The following is a 21,678-nucleotide window of genomic DNA, read 5'->3' on the forward strand; positions in this document are numbered from 1 at the left end:
AAAGAAAAAAATGCAATTTATTACAGTATATTATCACATGTTGCAAAGATATGTTGTTGTGTCACCCTCGTGCTGCAGACCAGATGGAGGAGACTGGAGGATTGAGTAGTAGTGGCGGATGACTTGTCATCAGATAGGCCAAGTACTCTCAACCACTCTCCTCAGCTTTGATCCTAGGTCGGGCCCCGCTGATGGGGGTCCTGCAGCACTACCAGATGGGGGTGGTAGTAGTTTCCCTGGAGTGCTTCCAGTTGGAGAGGGGACCTCTACTTTGAGCCGATGTGATGATATTCGGAAGGGCCATGATGATGCAGGAATGACTCAGGAAGGCAGTTGTGCAGTTGAAACAGGTTTGAAACTTACACAGCAACTGAACAGTGAAACAAAGCAGCTTCCAAATGGGGTTTGTAGTCTCCCAGTATTCAACTCCCCCAGCCTTGGTCTTGGGAGGAAGCCCAGTGATGTTTAGGCTCTAATGCCACACCCCACTCCAAAACTAACTCCGCTCCTCAGCCTCCTCCAGCAGCAGATCCCAGGGGCTATACTTCAGGGTAGTCCTGACAAGGAGTCTGGTTACCTTATAAAAGGTGCCAGGATAAAACCTCCTGTCAATGGACTCTACTACTCCTCTTGGCACAATGTGTTAGACTTATAGTATTTGCTGACTCAGGGCTGTCTCTAGTAGAGCCTTGAGCTCGAATCTTTCTCCTCAGGTGATGGATAGGAACCGCTAGGCCTCAGCAGACAGTGCTGGCCTGCAGGGCTTCCAACTACAATCACTAGACTAACACTTCGCACTCACTGAGGCTGTAACAGCTCCCCAGGAGGCCTAAGTCTCCTAGACTCCACCCACTGGCCTGTGATAGGCCAGGGCTGTACCAAGTGTAGGGGTTTGAACGAAGAGAACCACAGGGAAAATAACCAGAGAAAAGCTGCAGCACAAATTACATGAAACACAGAACATGTAGACAGGACATACAAACATAACCTAGAGGCACAAAGACAAACACAATATAAGCAGGAGCACTCTGGGATGCTGCACTTATGTACAAGATATTCAGCTAACTTAATTTGCCAATTAAAAGACAAATCATGGAATTCAGAATATTTGTAGGTAACTACAGACATGTCGGTGCATTTAGTAACATCCCTTATAAGAAAGGTATCACAGCAGATATGGAAGACATAAACACTATGCTGCAGATGCAGAGGAACTCTATAACATCAAGGATCTGTTTTATACGTTCCCATAATGTATTTATGATTGAGAACACATTATACCTACAAAGGTGTATGACCACAATGGGTACTCACTTTGCATCAAGCTTCACCAATCTTTATATGGACAAGATTGAAAGGGTACAGTACCAGCTGGTATTCTGAAAAATTTACTTTCTATGGTCGTTATATAGACGATTTAATTTCATCTAGAATGGTAATGAAGTAGACAGAAATATTGTTTTGAATAAATTTTAGGAGTTAAAATGTAAAAAAAACCCCCTATATTAATTTGGTATCCCTGGAATCCTACCAACCCATAGAATATAAATGACATAGTGAACGCCAGAAAAACAAAGCATGTAAGAAATTCGTACATAGTTTTTCTATAATTCCATTCCAATCTGATTTTGCTCTTAGCACCACCTATTGGGAGGTAGCTCCCTATAGATTAATTGGTTTCAATGTGGGTTAGACAGAATAATGTCTCTCAATAGGGAGAGAAGGGACCATGCATGCCCTGCTAAAAAGTCTGGGTCAGATTATGTATATGAGACCTCATTGGTGAAAAAGAAGAATTTGCTTTTAGTATCACCTATTGGGAAACATCTATCTGCAAATGGGATCCTCTTCCTTTTGGAAGAGTTGCAATGATTTGGTTATCATTCCCAGATTATGCCTTAGGTTTCTGTGAAAACCAGGTTTTAATCTATAGGGAGCTACCCTCTAATAGGTGATGCTAGGAGAAAATACCTCTCTTTCATCAATGCGTTCTTCTTTGAATATTCCTTATCAAGAATCCTTTGCAGGGCATACATGGTCTAATAGGTCACTGTACCCGTCTCTTCCTAATGAGAGGCATTACCCCTTCTAACAATTTTTACAAGAATGCACTATTCTCTTGCCTGTAGATGGCAGCATTTTACCAGTACTGTATATATAACACTAGGGAAGAATGGTTCAGTGACCTTATGGGTATAACATTTGTTGTCATAAATCTATGATATATCATTGAGAAGCTGCAGTGCCAGTTTAGTAGTGTGACCCATCAGGGGCCAGTGTAAGATTTAGGGGATGATGATGATGATTGGAGGTTTTAAGGTGCTCATATACCTGCAAACTGTCTAAAAAATATAGCCTCAGAAAGGCATAGAAATAAATGCTACTGAGAATGCAGTAAGATGAACCATCCTCCTACACACATCCTAGGTATGTGTACCATAGTGCAGTGCGTACATGGCGTATCCCTAGTGGGCACTCAAAGTGTGATTTTAACATCATAAGATTATAATCTTGTTTTTTTTTATATATATATAGTTGAGAAACAATGCCTTATGTAACAGAATGCTTCTGTGATGTCATTGTGTATATAGAACCCTGCTGTCACCATGTATGTATTATGTAGATGCATTCTTGGCCATGGATCATGGATCTGTTTCAGGGATCTGTGTGTGATTCATTTTATTTCACATACTCATTCACCTCAATGAGTGAATCAGGTCAAGAAAATGGACCCAAGAGTCTGATTTGTGAGAAAAATAGGGAAGCCTGAGCATTTCCAATTTTTTCACAGATCATGGACACCACACTGCCAAGAAAATCAGCCATGTAAATGTTTAGGGTTAGAAAGCCAGATGTGGTAGCCACTAGGTAGCTGGGATGTACTTTACAACCATGCCAGCCACCACACTTACCTAACTGATTGATACCGTTTGATTGATTGATCATTCATTTATTATTAAGTTGCATGGTTTGGCAGGTAACTTTGCAGTATTAGGGTGCATTCACACTGAGTAAACGCTAGCTTATTTTGTAGAGTAAAATTACACTTGTAAATTTTGCTATCCCATTGACTTCAATGACATTTTACAGGCGTATTTTTTACAGGCGTATTTTTTACAGGCGTATTTTTTACAGGCGTATTTTTACACTTGTAAAAAAATATCATTGAAGTCAATGGGATAGCAAAATTTACAAGTGTAATTTTACTCTACAAAATAAGCTAGCGTTTACTCAGTGTGAATGCACCCTTATACAGACATTAAAAGCTCACATACAATTCATAATAAATGAGAAATCTATTAGAAATCTGTAGTAATTGGCATTCCTGCATGTTTTTTGGTCTTATTTTGGCCACCATGACTGGTCTTAAACCATACCTCCAGTTTTAGAAGAAAAATGATAATAGTGCATGACATGGCACTGTATACAGCACTTCTGATACTGAGCTGCAGCACAACGTGACCAAAGTCTGTGCCGCTATCTAAACTAACCTGTCAAGTGTCTGAGGTTGCTAAACAACAGTCTTCAGTGCAGGAGCCAGCAGGCTAGAGATTCTACAGTGTGGGCTGTGAAGCTAAAGATGGTATCCAGAGGAGTAGACAAAGATGCTTACTAGACTTCGGCCATTTCATGTTGTAGTTTAATGGCAGTAATATCTAATACATTGATCTAGCAAAATAACTATAGTGTCAAGTCCTGTACTATAGTTCTTTTTCTGCAGAAACTGGAGATACACTTTAAAGAGGACCTGTGTATTCTATAACATTAACATCAGTTGTATGGATGCATATTATTCAATCAGTGCAGAAAGTGTTGAAGTGTGTTGGGACACACCCTATTAAGAAAGAGTAAAGCTAAGGCCCCATGGGACATCCCACAGCACTTTTTGGCCTCAGCCTTAGGCTCATTTCACACTAGGTTCACAGTAGCGTTTGTTTTTTTTTTGTCCTTTAGGTCCGCTTGGGGACCCAAGAAAGAGAAACCCTATCCACATAAAAAGCAAAATCCTGTGGACCCCATAGACTATAGTAGGGTCCACTGGGTTTCTGCCAAATATGTGCTGAAATTGGCAGAGAGAAAAGTCCTGCTTCCAGGACTTTTCTCGCCGTCTATTTTAAGCAGAACTGAGTACCCGAATACTAGTGTGAATCTAGTGTTATTTATATAAGAAATGATACACCCGAATAAATATTACATGGAGAATACAAGTACTGATACTGCAAAATTTATCTTGACACTTAAAGGGGTTCCTAAATATATTGTGTAAGCCAATGGCAGGTAAAATACTGGAAGGGGTGTACATCTCACCGAGATTGCTCAGATGGGTGAGATGATGGAAATCTAGAGAGTTTGTTTCTCAGCAGACAACTATGTTTGCTGAGCATTATTTAAGTGCTGTGCACAGGGCTGGATTTTTAAGGAATGGCAGGTAGGCTGGTAGTGGGACCCATCCCCTCCAGTCCACACCTTGTAGATACTCCTGGAGAAACCCAGCTGTCTGGGATTGTCTTCATTAGAAGGGAATAAGAAGTCTGCTATGAGAGCAGACTATCCCTTTGTTCACATTTGCATGGGTATTCCATCCGGGGGAGTCCGCATGAGGATCCCCCCTAACGGAATACCGAACACAACTGCAAGCGGTGTGCCAGTGAAAGCACACAGACCCCATAGACTATAATAGGGTCCATGTGCTTTCCGCCAGATCTCCTCAGGGAACAGCACTTGCAAATGCGTTTGGTAGTCCGTTTGGGGGGTCCCCATGTGGACTCCCTGAACAGATTACCAAACGCAGATGTGAACCAAGGGTCAAGCTTCTTTAATGGATAGTTGGACTATTTTTGGGTAGCATATTACAGTGACTGGACTTCTAGGCTATTGCACCAAGCAGGACAAGAAACATGATTGCATTTTGTGTTGGTAGCTGCTGGAACAGATTACACTAGAAACATTGGTATGAGTCCAATGTATTCACAAAGAGAACCTCTCCCTGCCCTTACACCATTGTCTGAACACTGCTGTGTATCTGTCTCTATACACAGATATATACCAGTCAATGCTATTTTATTTATTCACCTTGCATTGCATGTTTTTGCCTTTACCATTTGCACATTATGTGACATTTCAAGCAGATACAGCATATCTCCTTTGTTCCTATTATACACACCCACAAAATGTATTGTAAATCATATGGCATTCAATTTGGATTATTATAATGGGAAATTACAAGTGCAGTATATAGAATAGGCATGTTTTCTAATATAAAAATAAGCACTTTGTTTAAGGCGTCGTTTTCTCATAACCGGTAACATGTTAAATACCAGATCAAAGGTTGTCCTTTCCAGACATTCTCCTTTGTGTGAGTTGTCACACAAATGAATCCCCTTAGAAACCTATCAATAGAATTTAACAGAGCTGCTGTTTGAAGCTGGTTTATTGTATTGTTATGCACATTTTAGTATTCTGCAACATTTACATGAATGCATTTAAGTTTGTTATCTATTATAAATGTGAAACTATAATATATTTTTTTGTAAGGAATAGAGAGGAGCGAACACTGTTCGGATCAGCCGATCCGAACAGCACACACCCATAGAAATGAATGGAAGCACCTGTGACGCTGACTTTGCCAGCGGCCGGCCGGCGTCACAGGTGCTTCCATTCATTTCTATGGGTGCGTGCTGTTCGGATCAGCTGATTCGAACAGTGTTCGCTCATCTCTAGTAAGGAATTGAAGGATAGTCTCCTTAGTTTATCATCTTCAGGTGGGTGGCCATAAATAGCCACTTACAGTGTCCCTGCACAAGACAGATTACCAGACCCTGAGGCGGTATATTTGATATGTCAAAATGTAGCCCCTGCCTATAAAAAAAAAAAAAATTTGGAAAAGTTTTCATGTAAAATAAATTGAAAAACAACAACCTTGTTTAGCTGTGACATTTTACGGTAAATTAATATGAAAGTGAATCAACACATGGTGTGCTATTAGGATGCCAAATCATATTTGATAAGCAGTTGTTGAAGTAGTCCTATTTTGTCATTGCAGAGATGTTTTGTTCCTCACTCATGAGAATCAGTCAATGTGCCTGACATTTTCTTTGCAATTTTCATGTTTTTTCTCTGTCTACTGTTTTCTAACCAAAAAATAGAATACATGTGGAGCCACGTGCTGGAATCTGCTGCCAAGCTATTGTATGCTGGAACTGAACGAGAAGAGCTCTGAATTATTAATGGATTCTCACTTGTGCTTCTTATTCTTCATGATATAATGGTTTTACTAACTCCAATTTAACACCTTTGTCAGATGAAAACAATACATACTGAACGACAAACCGAGACACCATGTGTTTCCCAAGATTTCAATTTCAGATTAATTTTTTTTTTTTTTTTTTTTTAAGATTGCCTAGAAAGATTTTTTTTTTTTTTTGTTACTGTTCATACAGTGGACAAGGCTAATAAGTCTTGCCGGGAAAGAAAGAAAACATGAAGCCATTACTGATGTGTGAAACATCAAGTATTTCGATCTAGATGAATAAATAGGAATATAAGTACTCGTATATACAAGTCTCATTTGCTTTTGGGAATTATGAAGAAGTGAGCACAGAATAAGGTCTTATTCACATGAATAGCAAAAATGGCAGCAAGATTAAAATTTTCTTAAATAAATATACAATATACATATATATATATATATATATATATATATATTATATATAGATACTAGAGGGAGGACCCGGCTTCGCATGGGTATATTACATTTTATGTTTGTGTAATGGCCCCATAAGAATTGTCCAATTTTGCACTGATGTATTTTGTATGTTGTTTCTGTGCATGTCCATAAGCGTCATGTGATTATGTGTATCTCATTTTGGATGTCAGTGAAAAATCTGTGATTAGTTGTTATGGATACCTAGAGTAAAGCTGTATCTAATCCTTCCCCGTGTAGTACTGTGTTTAGATGCAAGTATCCAATCCTTGTTGGTGTGGTACTTTGTGCAGATGCACATATCTAATCCTCCCCGTGTGGTATTGTGTGAAGAGGCGCGTATCTGATCCTCCAGTAAATGAAACTGTGTGCAGACGCGCATATCTAATGACTCTGGCGTGTGGTACTGTGTGCAGATGCGCGTATCTAATACTCTGGCGTGTGGTACTGTGTGCAGATGCGCGTATCTAATCCTCCCCCATGTGGAACTGTGTGCTGAGACGCATATCTAATTCTCTAGCATGTGGCACTGTGTGCAGAGGCCTGTATCTAATCCTCCAAAGTGTGGTACTGTGTTCAGATGCACGTATCTAATCCTCCCCTGTGTGGTATTGTGTGAAGAGGCGCATCTCTAATCCTACGGCGTGTGGAACTGTGTGTAGATGCGTGTATCTAATCCTACAGCATGTGGTACTGTATGCAGACATGTGTATCTAATCGTATGGTGTGTACAACTGTGTGAAGATGCGTGTATTTATTCCTCTGGTATGTGGATCTGTAAGCAGACGCACGTATCCAGGGGTGAACCTGTCCCTTTCGCCGCCCGAGGTGAAGTGCAGAAAGCCGCCCCCCCTGCCCCGGGGAGGGGTGGAGCGGGGGCGTGGCTTACCGGACGGGGCATGGCTTAGCAGAGGGGGCGTGGCTTAGCGCCGTTCGCCGGCAGAGAGCAGGCCCGGAGTCTGCCTGCGCTCTGCCTGAGCGTGCGGGGAGGCTGATGGAGCATCGCTGCTTCAGTGGCCTCCCCAAACCACCGCTCCGTGCTAAGCCAGTCCAGGACAGCTTGTCCTGGACTGGCTTAGGTTAGTAAAAATGCCGCCCTCCCTGAGGCCCTGGCATAGCGCCGCCTGAAGTGCTCGCTTCAGGTCGCCTCATGGGAGGTGCGGCGCTGCACGTATCTAATCCTACGGCATGTGGTACTGTGTGCAGACCTGCTTATCTAATCCTCTGGTGTGTGGAACTGTGTGCAGATGCACATATCCAATCCTCTGGCATGTGTTATTGTGTGCAGACGCATGTATCTGATCCCCCGGCGTATGGTACTGTGTGCAGACACGCGTATCTAATCCTCCGGCGTGTGAAACTGTGTGCAGACGCACGTATCTAATACTACGGCATGTGGTACAGAGTGCAGACGTGCGTTTCTAATCCTCCGGCATATGGAACTGTGTGCAGATGTGCATATCCAATCCTTTGGCGTGTGGTACTGTGTGCAGATGTGCATATATAATCCTTCCCCGTGTGATACTGTGTGTAGAAACGCGTATCTAATCCTCTGGCGGTGGTACTATGTGAAGACATGTGTATCTAATCCTCCAGCGTGTTGAACTGTGTGCAGATGTGCGTATCTAATCCTCCCCCGTGTGGTACTTAGAGCAGACACACGTATCTAATCCTTCAGCGTGTGTAACTGTGTGCAGACGCGCACATCTAACCCTCGGTTGTGTGGTACTGTGTGCAGATGCACGTATCTAATCCTCCCCTGTGTGGTATTGAGTGAAGAGGCGCGTATCAAATCCTATGGCATGTGGAACTGTGTGCAGACGTGCGTATCTAATCCTACAGAATTTGGTACTGTGTGCAGACGCACTTATCTAATCCTCTGGCGTGTGGTACTGTGTGCAGACGCGCGTATTTAATCCTCCCCTGTGTGGTATTGTGTGAAGAGGAGCGTATCTAATCCTACGGCGTATGGAGCTGTGTGTAGACGCACGTATCTAATCCTACGGCATGTGGTACTGTGTGCAGACACGCGTATCTAATCCTACGGCATGTGGTACTGTGTGTAGACGCGCGTATCTAATCCTACGGCATGTGGTACTGTGTGCAGACGCGTGTATCTAATCCTATGGCGTGTACAACTGTGTGAAGACATGTGTATCTAACAGTACTTCCGAGCGAGTTGGAAACTTGTCTTAAACCTTCCCGGATACCTGAAGTATCTGTGTACCAAGTTTAGTGAAGATTGGTACAGTTATTTGGTTTGCAATAGAGAACAGACAGACAGACAGACAGAAATTCATTTTTATAATATAGAGAAATTAGTAAAATAATTACAGTATATACTGGTAAAATAAACTATGAGAAATGAAAATGACAAGGGTGCCACTTAAGAAGAATTTAATCATTAACTGAAAATGACAAGGGTGCCACTTAAGAAGAATTTAATCATTAACTAATGCAATGCTGCCGAATATATGAAAACAACCATGTGCAAAGCAACATCTGGCTAAGTATTATCCTTCCCATGGTACTTTATAGCCGGTAACTCTGGACAAGAAGGTGGGAGAAAAACAGAAGAAGAAGTGTGTATTGCAGCTGGAATATGAGTGAAAGTCCTGCAGGTTTGTATTGGCTAAGGGGGGGGGGGGGGGGGCACTGTGTTTGGAATGCTGTATCTCAGCAACGGTACGTCCGAGCGAGTTGGAGTCTCGTCTTAAACCTTCCCGGATATCTGAAGTATCTTTGTACCAAATTTGGTGAAGATCGGTCCAGTCCTTTGGTTCGCATTAGAGAACAGACAGACAGACAGACAAGAATTCATTTTTATAAGATAGAGAGATACACACACACATTAATTAATAAAAATGAATGGCGAAATATCGTCTTTCTTCCTTATTTAAATGAGTTTTCTCGCAGCACTTGAGGGCGATCCCAGTGCTGTCTGAAAACTCTCCAGCGTTGGCCACTGCCTTCTTCTCCGCCTCTTCTCTCGTGCTCTTCTGTTCTTCATCCAAAAGCACTGACTGCACATGTCCCTAGAAGCAAAAGAGGATGTTCCCACCTTGGAAGCTTTATCTGCAGTAATGGGCAGCCATTGGAGTCGCACCCAGTTTTCTCACTAAAATATTGGCTTATTGATCTCAATGAAGAATGGTGACAGCATCAGTGGAACTACATGAGGATTTTCTGGTTGAGCTTTTATGGCAGTGATAGTGGAGGGTGCTGAGCAGGCAACATTTTACTTCGTGAAGCTCTTGCACTACAAATGTCTGTTGTGGCAGTGTCAATGTTGATGTTGATAGAAGGGGCCTCCTGAACTTGATGATGATCCTTAGTGGGAACTCCTGCATGGAGAGGCTGACATCCATTATGATTACAAGGGATACTGGTATGTTGTTTGTAGTCCCTCTTATGATGAGATCAGGAACTGAGGCGTGAGTTGTACACTGCAGATCTCCACCTCCTGTGTGAGCTGTCAGTTGCATAACCCACCAGTGGTTAGCACTGCAGTCTTGCAGCGCTGGAGTCTGGGGTTCGAGTCCTGCCAAGGACATCTGCAAGGAGTTTGTATGTTCTCTCTGTGTTTGTGTGAATTTCCTCACATACTCCAAAGACATACTGATAGGGAAAAAACGTACATTGTGAGCTCTATATGGGGCTCACAATCTCCATTATTCAAAAAAAAAATAAAAAATAAAAAACAAAGCTCAAGTAAATTCATAAAACAGTTGCACAGGTAAATCTTAGGTAAGCAACTAAAATCACCCAACAAAGTCTATTCTGTGGAAGGTGGTGGCTCTTACAACCTTACTGGTCCACTGGGGAATTCTTCTGTACGTGGCACACCAACTCTAGTAGCAGAACTGCCACATATCAATGTCCCTAATCAGGTTAGAATTTTTATTTAGATACTGCACCTTGCCTGTAGTTCTCAACATACTCTGCTCTTACCAAGTGGCATTGTTAAAACTGTAATTCAGACACAAAGTCATATTTAAGCTATAATTGATATAGGATATTATTTAGAAGATAGGGGAAAGTGAGATTTAAATACTGTAGTTAAAAGGTCAAAGTCAGATCTTTTCCTAATCTGGCCAATACAATGGGAGCCCAGTCACCAATAACATTCCCAACAGTCACGTGACATGTGCAGACAACATTACCAAGGTGTAGTTTTGAGAAGAGCCATAGATAGGGTATCCTTCACCTGGGGCAAACATTCAGCTTCCCCCCCCTCCTTCCACACACACATAACACCTGAGTTGGTTTACTGCACAAAATGTAATATAAGGATTCTGTTTATTTCTGGATCGGGCACCAACCGATATCATAAGAAGTTGATCGACACAGTACAATGCAAGCCATATGGGGATAAGCTGTTGTTAACACAATTATTGGGTCCCCACACAGTTTGAATACTGTTGGTAGGACTTCACCTGTTTAAATGGAGTGATATGGTGCCGACAACAGTGATTGCAATTGGCACTAGATAATTGCAAAAATAGATACAATTGCTTGTTTGTCTTCTAATCACATGACTCTTTACACAAGCCAATGATTAGGATTGTTATCCAAACTATTTTATTCCCTAGGCAACAATTGTAATAGTACAATGTGGCAGCTTAGGTCTAAAGGCACCACTATTAGGCTAAGTTCACAGAGTTTTATGGATCGGAACCTGAGGCGACCTCCGCCTCAGGTTCCGATTCATAAAGCGTGTTGCGGAACTCAAAGCCAGTGCACGGTACCCAGCCGCTCACCCTCCTCCAGATTAGGCTCAATGAAAGGGCTTAGTCCAGAAGAGGGTGTGTCTTCAGGCCGAATTGCGAGGCAACTCGGCCTGAAGAATGTACACCTCACTTCTTTTTTCCGGGAGCCAGTAGAAACGGCTCCCGGAAAAAGCTCCTGCGTTGCTCCCATTGATTTCAATGGGAGCCGTCTTTTTGGTCACGGTTTTGAGGCGGATACGGCCTCAAAACCCTGACCAAAAAACTCGTAACAGCGGCATTTACGAGCGCTCCCATTGAAGTGAATGGGAAGTGTTCGTCAGTCTGCCGTAACGCCGGCGTGTACGGCTGTCATACACGCCCGGCGTTACTCCGTGTGAATGCCCCCTAAGGCTAAGTTCACACTGAGTTTTTGGTCAGGAATTTGGTCAGGAAACTGACTCAAATTCCTCCTCCTAAAAACGCCTCACCATAGGACTGTATGGTGAAGCGTTTTTTGGAGGAGGAATTTGAGTCAGTTTCCTGACCAAAAAACTCCATACACTGAACGGGCAGCTTCCAGACCAGGTGTTAGATATAACTGATAGCTAAAACCTTTATCCAGAACCCTGGTCAGAACTGATCTTCAATCAGGGGTTTTAACCACTTAAATTCCACAGTCAAACAGGACTGTGAAATCTAAGGGATTCCACTAATACAATGTCCTCCATTTGCCATCCCCGCTACAAGTTTGGGGTGCCGATACCTAATTTTGTCAACCTGGGATCTTACTAGTGAGCCCATATACCTGGTTGATCTTGCCGAGCTGAAAGGAAGTCAGCCTATGCATCTGCTTGCATACACTACAATACATGAGTATTGTGTTGTACTGTATACTACTGAACCAGTAATAAAAGCAATGCTGGCTCAGATCCCCAAGTAAGACACCAAAAAGTAGAAAACAAATTAATGCCCTCCAAATGCCCCTTTCCTATATATATAATTCCTACAGGAATTTTGCCCCCAGGAAAGGGAATGGCATTCTGGGAGATCCTTCTGGTCCCCTGGTGGGAAGACCAAAAATGAAGGGATTGAATTCCTCCTTAAGGCTGGGGCCCCACGGACTGGAAACGCTGAGATTTGGCCGCGGCAGAAACGCCGCAGAAAAAATCGCGGCGTTGTACAGTACTTGCAAAGTGGATGGGATTCATGCGAATCCCATGCTCACTTTGCGGGAAAAAAAAAATCGCAGTGCGGACATGCTGTGATTTCCAAAACCGTTGCGGTTTTGAAAATCGCAGTATGTCAATTATATCTACGGAAACGCCAGCTGCTTTCCCATAGATATAATTGTAACAGAAAGTCCGCAGAGGAAATCTCCGTGAACTTTCTGTTAAAAGCGCTGCGGGAAGAACCGCAATGCGTTCACGCCACGATTCTTCCCGCAGAGCTTTTGCACAGCAGTTCCAGCCCGTGGGGCCTTAGCCTTAGAATTATACCATTGAGGTTTTAGATTTTAACATCATTTATCCTGGGAGATTTGCTTTTATAGAGATTGAGTATGCAGGTTCTAGATTGAGGGTTTTAATGTGTATGCTCCTGGGGGGAGACAAGGTACAAATGACTTTTTAAGAATTATACATGCTATTATTTAGGATTTGCATTATTGTGATGTTGGAATGTGGAGGAGAAATTTACTTACATCGCTTACAACCACGGATTGATTATGCGTTTCCATCCCTGGGAATTGAAGTATATTCATACAAGCTGGTAGCGGTTAGTTATACAGAACATAAATGATTATTGCAGCTTTTTACTCTCACTGATTCTTTAAAACTCAGAGATGGATTTTATGAACCTTTTAGACTAGTGGGATTGGGTGAAAAGCCAATTGGACTCTGAAAACATTAGTTATATGAGAGCCAAAGAAAAACAGGATTTGGAAGAGCCGCAAAAACTGCAATGCCTTCCTAAGTTTAATCCCTTAGTGACCAGCCTGTTTTGGACCTTAATGACCAAGCCAAATTTTGGAAATTTGCCCTGTGTGACTTCAGCAGTGAATAATTTTGTAAGGCCCTGTTCCCACGGAGTAACGCGCCGCTCATTTAGACACGTATACACGTGTCAGAGCGAGGCGCTTCAAAACAGATCCCATTGACTTCAATGGGTGCCGGCTTACGCGTGCTACACATTGAAATCAATGGGAGGCTTTATAACCCATTGATTTCAATGTGTTGCGCACGTAAACCGGCACCCATTGAACTCAATGAGATCTGTTTTGAAGCGCCTCGCTCTGACATGTGTTTACGTGTCTAAATGAGCGGCGGGAACGGAGCTTCACAGTATAGCACATCTGAGCGATTCTGATATTGTTTTTTCGTGACATGTTGTACTTTACTGAGAAGGTAAAATTAAACTGATATAACTTGCGTAAATTTATTACAAAACTCGCAAATGCTGAAAATTTTGAAAATTTTTCAATGTTTTCCATCTTCAGCTGCGATATCTCACATATGCACAATAATACAGGGCAAACAGTTAGTAGTTATATATTTCCAAATGTTCCTTTCGTGTTTCAAGCATATTTGAAATAATTTTAGCATATTTGAGTAACTTAGGCAATTTACAAGTTTATAAGCAAATTTTGAGTATGTGATGTCTTTCTGTACCAAGCTATGTTTGCAGACAGGAATAGGTGGCATAATGATAGAACCCCCCATTAAATGACCCAATATGGAAAACTAGACCCCTTCAGGTATTCTTTGAGAAGTTTAGTGAGCATTTTGAACAAATATTGTTTTGCAAGAATTATTACAAATGATGACAAAAATTACATTTTAATTTTCTTCAAATATGTGTCACAAAACACATCAAAAAGGAGAAACAAAATATATCACCCCACTTCTCCCGTGTTAAAAAATGTACACTTTGTGTTAGTCCTATGTACGCACATATAGTAGGGCCCAAGAGCTAGGGAGGGCTAAATGGGTTTCAAAACACATATTTTGCTTGCAGATATTTTAGGCCCATTGCACATTCGAACAAGATTTGAGTTACCAAAGCAATTGAAACCCCCCATAAATGACCCCGTTTTATAAACTAGACCCCTTGAGGTATTCATTGAGGGGTATAATGAGTATTTTGACCCTATAGCCATTTCACAGATTTCACTAATCTTGGGATGTGTAGGTTAAAAATTACTAAAATGTCCCTTTATCCCCAAAGTTTTCATTTTCACAAGAAGTTAAAGGAGAAAAAGCTCCTGAAAGTTTGTTGTACAATTTCTCCTGAACACGGCAATACCCCATATGTGGTCATAATCTGCTGTATGGGAACATGGCAGGGCTCAGAATGAGAAGAGCTTTGAGGCCACAATGGACAGTCTTTTGGCCTCCATCAGGTGAATGGGATTTTATGAATACTCTTTTGTGCATACATGACTGGGATATTCCCAAGTCCTTCTAAGTAAACAAATGGTTAACCCCAAACCTCTTTGCTGACAACAGAAAATAGCTACTTAATAATGAAATAACTGAGACAGACACAAAATTCCGATGGATTAGAACGGCCACAACAGCCTATTTATTTAAACAAAATAAACAAGTAAATAAAACAACTTTACAAATGGGAGGTCTGACGGGGCCCACCAAAAGGGGAAGCAGTAGGATAACAGCTCCCAGCCGCAACGCGCCGACTCGAAAGCGGACAATAAGTCAGAATACTGCTTGGCAAAACATCCATTATTACTCGTTTAATATGCATTTTTCTCCCATGAACATAACTGAAAAGGGGGGGTACCCTATACCTTGGGTCCCCCATATTCTCCCCAAATGACCTTAAAGCGTGCCCTGCCAGACCTTCCAACCGCCATAACTCCATTGCATGACCCCTTATGCAAAGGAGTCCGCCCAAACACATAGGGCGCGCTCGATGCCACTCTGCAGCGCTAGGGACCATAAGTCATAACCCACATCGTTGAGGTGTACCCCATCCTTGGCCATGTGGCCGCTCTGAGGGATTTCAAGGTCATGATGGCGAACCACCACACCGCCATTACGAGCCACAAAAACGGAGACGGCTCTATTAATCTTCCGGCGAGCTTTATTCAACTTATCAACAGAACGAGAACCACGCCAGGCCATCCTGGCCACAATATCAGACCAGACAATAACTAAGTCTGGATACAAAGACTGTAAGCGAAGCACATCAAACTTAATGTAGCGAATGATTTCGCGAGAGGTACGCACAGCCATGTCGTCATCCCCCGCGTGAATCACCAGCACATCAGGGGGACGATCCAAGCGTGCATGAAAATGTATGGCAGGGAGCACACTGCTCCAAGCTAGACCCCGGACCCCTATCCATCTAACCACAGCCTGATCACGAGGGAAACCCAACTGCCTACCATTGGGCCGGACTGAAGCTCGGACTGCTCCCCAGTAAACATAGGAATGCCCCAGGATCCAGACGAGACAGGGCGCAGAACCTGAAAGAAAAAATAAGGATACAAGGAAGAAACATTCCACGCACATAATGAAATAGCAAATAAACACAAATCAAACCAAATGAGGGCGAACATATGAACGATACCTGCAGGACCTCCAACGGCCCACACGCATGATTGCCGGCTCAGGCAAACCGCAACGGGCGGCCTCAGTTGCCGCCCTAATACGAAACGAATGAGAGCTAAAAAACGTAGCCGGGACACCTAAAATACCCAACACCTTATGAAACACGGCCATAAACTGGAAACGGGACAGAGCCCGGCCTGACTCATGTACTAAAAAGGCTCTTCCACCGGAAGGCCGCACTAACAAAAATTCCCTAATGGCGGCTACCGGGCATGAGGCAGCGCCTTGAACAGGAAACAGGTGGACAGCAACACCACGACCCTCCTGGTCAACCTTACTACGCCGCAACCAGCACACTACATAGGCACCAAAAAACTGCACATGCTGTGCCCACAGACCATCATGCGCCAAGTCCGAAGAACTAACCAATTCTCCAACACGGAACGCACGATAAAAGGCTAAAGAAAAGGCCACCAGAAACAACCTAGTCTCGTATGCATTCCAGCATACAGACCGTAGCTGACTACAAACAGATTCTAAGAGAGCAAAAGTCACTGGACGTCTGCCATCAGGGGGAGGAGCCATGCGACTAAACCCCCTGAGGGCCCTGCGCACCAAAAAATGCCTGGTGACATCGGGGAGATCAAATAAATGAAACCAAAAAGACAATGCGGCCAGGCTACGGCCAGCTACTGATTTAGACATGCCAGCAGAAAAACAAGACCCCAACCAAGAGAGTAACAAAGAAACTGAGGCACCTGAATGGGCATCCCGGCCCTCCTGATGACAGAAAAGAGACCAGTCCCACCAAGACCGGATGTACGCTCTCCACGTGGAGTCACCCAACGATCGTCCTACCAGCATCAAGGCCGTCCGAACACCAGGTCCCAGAGGTGCGCCGGGCAGGGGGTCCCTTGAAGATCCGCCTCCGGAGCCAAGGTCCGAAATCGGTCCCACTGAAAGCGAGAAAGGGCGTAAGTGGTGGAATTGAGAACCCCAGGGACATGGCGAGCAGAGAGCCAAACATTATATGACAAACAAGCAAGAACCAAATGCCTGACCAAACGTACAACAGGCGGCGACGAGGCAGACAAACTGGTAAGTACATCCACAACAGACATATTGTCACACAAAAAACGCACTCTCTTGTTAGCCAACAGAGGACCCCAAACCTCGACAGCTGCCACAATCGGGAACAATTCCAATAATGTCATGTTTCGCGTCCAACCCAAGACGTGCAACTCCCGAGGCCACTCACCAGCTATCCACTTGCCCTGAAAATAAGCACCAAAACCACAACCACCCAACGCATCAGTGGACAAAGAAAGATCAGAGCTATCCATCCACGCCTCCTGCCAAACAGACTTGCCGTTAAAACGAGAAAGAAAGGTGGCCCAAACTCGCAAATCTGCCTTATGCTCCACCGAAAGCCGAACAAAATGTGAGGGGCTACTGACACCCGCAGTGGCCTGAGCTAAACGGCGGCAAAAAATTCTCCCCATAGGGATAATTCTGCAGGCAAAATTCAACAGACAGATTGCAGTTGGCGCAACCTAACCTTCCGGTACAGCAGCAGCTGCCCAATCTCTTTCTCCAAATCACTCACTTTGTCAACAGGCAAACGACACTCCATGGCTACAGAATCAATTTCAATCCCTAAGAACTTCAAGGTCGTGGTCGGGCCCTCTGTCTTATCCGCAGCAAGCGGGATACCAAAATGCTGGGCAACCTGCTGCAAAGTCGACAAAAGGACCGAACACACCCGGGACCCAGCTGGGCCAATGCACAAGAAGTCATCAAGGTAATGCAGAATAGTCTGCAAACACGAATCCTCCTTAACAACCCACTCAACAAAAGTTGCAAAACATTCGAACAATGCACAAGAAATAGCACAACCCATTGGAAGGCATCTGTCTATGTAATAACTACCATTCCAGCGAAAACCTAACAGATACAAACTACCAGGATGGATAGGAAGTAACCGAAAGGCCGCCTCCACGTCCGCTTTGGCCATAAGGGCGCCAGAACCGCAGAGGCGAACCATATCCACAGCCCGATCAAAGGACACATAGGATACAGAACACAAGTCATCATCAATGCCATCGTTAACAGACAGCCCCCTTGGGAATGAGAGGTGGTGTATAAGGCGAAATTTATTTGGTTCCTTCTTTGGCACCACCTCCAATGGAGAAATATGCAAATTAGGTAAAGGGGGAGCCAAAAATGGACCAGCAATACGGCCTAGGGCCAATTCCTTTGACAATTTGTCAGACACTACCTCAGGCCGCAAGCGGGCTGATTTCAAATTTTGATGACAAGGAGAGGACACCCGTAAGATAGAAGGAATCACAAAACCATCCCTGAAACCGGACAACAAAAACTGAGCAGCCCGCTGATCTGTATACCTATTTAGGTACGGAAGCATCGGTTCTAGCCGGACCGGGGTCCTCCCTTTTTGCAGCTGATTCACTCTGTTTAGCTCGCAGTTACTTAAAGCAGTGGGAGGCTGCATGAGCGCCCCCACAGTGGCAGCACTCATGTTTGAAGCGACAGGAACCGGCGAAGCCGCACTGTCCTTCATTGTACTGCCAGCAACAACCGGGACGGACCACCGTTGAGGATGCCTGTCCTGAAGAGGCAGCCCCAGCACTGGCACGAAAAGGCTGAGGAGGCAGACGAGCTGCCACCATAAGGCGCATCCAAAGGCTGATGTCCTTATGATCCCATTGGATTGACGGCCGGACCGCCCTCCTCTGACGAAATTGCTCGTCATAACGAAGCCAAGCGGTCCCGCCATAAACCCGGTAAGCCTCACTGATTGAATCCTGATAACAAAATAAACCAGTGGAGTGCTGGGGAGCCTTTTCACATATAGTACAAGCCAAAATACTGAAGGCCTGAAGCCAATTTGAAAAGGTGCGAGGTATCAGACGATACCTGCGCCTTTCCTCCTCTTCCTTCTTAGATTCCGTGAGTTTAACCCTATCCAAGTTAAATTTCTCTAAAGGTAACAACGAAAAAATTTCAACATACTCATCTTTCCATATTTTCTCACGGACCTCTTGTTTCAAATGAACCCCCAAGGGACCATCAAAACAAACGTAAATTTCACCCCGCGCTGCATCATCAAGGCGAACTGGATCAACGGATACCTCCACCTGTGGCGGGGTGCCAGACTCATCTACAGAAACCGGCAAAGATACTGGGGTGGCAAGAGGCGCCACAGGTGGAGGAACCGCCCCAGTGTCAACCCAAGCAGCGGCGGGCGAAGTCGAAAGAACCTTAGGAGTCAGACAATCCACTAATAAACGAACACTAGACACAAGATTTGCTACAGCATCAGGGGAATGGGGGACATTGGCTGAGGGGCGTGAGGGGTTTAGGGAGGGGAGGGTCCCTAACCGTGTAGAAGATTGAACAGAAGGAAGGGAAAAAGGCAACTCACCAGGCTGGCGCCGATAAATCACCAGGGCAGCCGCTGTGGTAGATCCCTCTGCGACGCCATCATCATCCCCGGAGCTGTGAACATCAGTAGCTGGTGATAGAGCAGGATCATCGACGTCCAGGTCCCCGGCCCTGTGGTGGGATGCAGGGCGGCCGCTGCGGACAGGTATGAAAGATGGTCCGGGTACGTTGTCCTCCTGGAGCGAGGCCGGCTGGCAAGTAGCAGAGGCAGTCCTGGCAGGACGCCGTGAACGTGAAGACCTGAGATGTCCCTCAGGCCTGTGGGAGACATCCAGTGAAGCAGAGGCAGGGAGAGGCGGTGGGGGTGAAGAATCACGCCCCCTGAAGCCAGCAGGAGCAGTCCGGGCAGTGTGCTGGCTAGGAGGCCGGCTCTTCCGATGGCGGCCACCATCTTGGGCGCGTTGTGACGTCATCAGCGGCGCACCGGAAGTGGGTGGAGCTATGGATGTAGTGGAGGCCTGTCGTCCAGACGATTGCCGGGAAGGAGTCTTCTGAGGCCGGCCAGCCCCGCAGTCACTGATGCAGCAGCAGAGGGGGTAACAGGCGCAGGAATGTCCCGAGGAGGGCTCCCAATCCGGCGACGGCGTTTTGGAGAAGAGGAGGGACTCAGCCGTTGCGGAGGACGGGAGGGCCGAGCCCGGCCTTTACGTGCAGGCTGCACTTCTTCAGACCCAGCAGCCGGAGCAAGCAGGGGAGGAGGATGAGAGCCGGCGGGGACATCATCTTCGGCCAGGGAAGCCAGGGCAGAGAGGAGGTTTTCTTTAATCCAGGATGCCCCATGAAGCGCAGCCATACGGCGGATCGAATCCTGGAGCACATCATCATCCGTAGGGGCAGACATGGTGAGTAAAGCTTAAATCCGGGGAAGAGACAGGGAATGAGAGGAAGGAGAGGGGATATATATATTATGCAGTGAGGGTCATGGACCGGTCACCACCTGGAGACCATGAACTGTAAACAGCACTTAACAAGGAGTTAACCCTTGTGGTGCTGCAGAGCTAGGCACGTGCCAGACTGGGGAATCCCAGTCATACCGGGCCTGCGCCAACTTCTTTAGCTGCGGCCCTTCCTGTAAATGGGCACTGCGGCAATGACGTGAGTACAGATTTATGTGACCACTGTAGGCAACCATAGTATTAACTCATATTTGTCAACATTTTGGATGTGGGGTCTGGGAAAGTAGTGTCCTAAACGCAATTTTTGGGCAAAACCACTCCCCTCCAAGCACTAAATGTTCTGGACATGCCCCTTTGTTGGATATGAACAGCACACAAAGTGCCCAGGAAACATATAATATGAATGCTACCCCGTGACCTGGGAGATTTCTCTGCTCTTCCAGGAGTCTGGATGGTCATCCCTTTTTTGGGAGACTCCTGGAGCATCTGAGGAGAGTTTTAAGGTATAAATGAACATTAGTGGTCGTATGTATTTTGTATAAATTGTAATTAAATACCTCCCAACCATCCTGGATTGTGGGTCCTGTCCCGCAGTCCAGGTCAGCAGGAGTATGCAATGTATGGACTGTAAAATGCTATGTTTTTTGCTACGGTGTTGAAGCCACAGCTAATCTAAATGTGTGTCATGATATGTATCACGATATATCATGGCAATTACATGTTCTGCTGTGATATTGTGCCGCAACCCAAGGAAGAAGACCGTAAGATGGGAGTAGTAGTGACACTGGCTGTACCACCTGCAAGGCCGCGCACACTCCACATATGCCCCAATCCCACTCCAGGGCCAGACACAGTCAAGGGGGGTCCTGCACCACTACCAGATGGTGGTGCCAGTTTCAGTATTTCCCCCGAGGCACTTCTAGTTTGGAAAGGGGACCTCTCCTACCTGAGGCGGTGTGAGGGTGATCAGAAGGGCCCTGATGGTAATGAAAGCATGACTCAGGAGTCCAGGTTGGAGTGAAAACCAGGTAACTGTTTATTAACTTCAACGAACAGCATAAACCAGCAGCTTGCAGATGTGGGTAGTAATACACAGTCCAATCCCCTGCCTTGGTTATAGGAGGCTGCCCAGAGATGTAACAGGCTGTATGATGCAAAGTTTACAACTACTCCTCCTCTCAGGTCACTCCCAATTTAGGATGTTGGGGGTCATAGTAGGGCAAGAAGTCCTGACAGGGATCTGGTTACCTGGAGACTGGACCTGAATGGGTTTCTCCTGTCAGTTCATTCGTTGCTCCTCCTGGCATGGTTGGCAAATGTTCTTGCCAGAGATGCAG

The sequence above is a fragment of the Leptodactylus fuscus genome, chromosome 3, assembly GCF_031893055.1.
Source record: "Leptodactylus fuscus isolate aLepFus1 chromosome 3, aLepFus1.hap2, whole genome shotgun sequence".
In the NCBI taxonomy this organism is placed as follows: Eukaryota; Metazoa; Chordata; class Amphibia; order Anura; family Leptodactylidae; genus Leptodactylus; species Leptodactylus fuscus.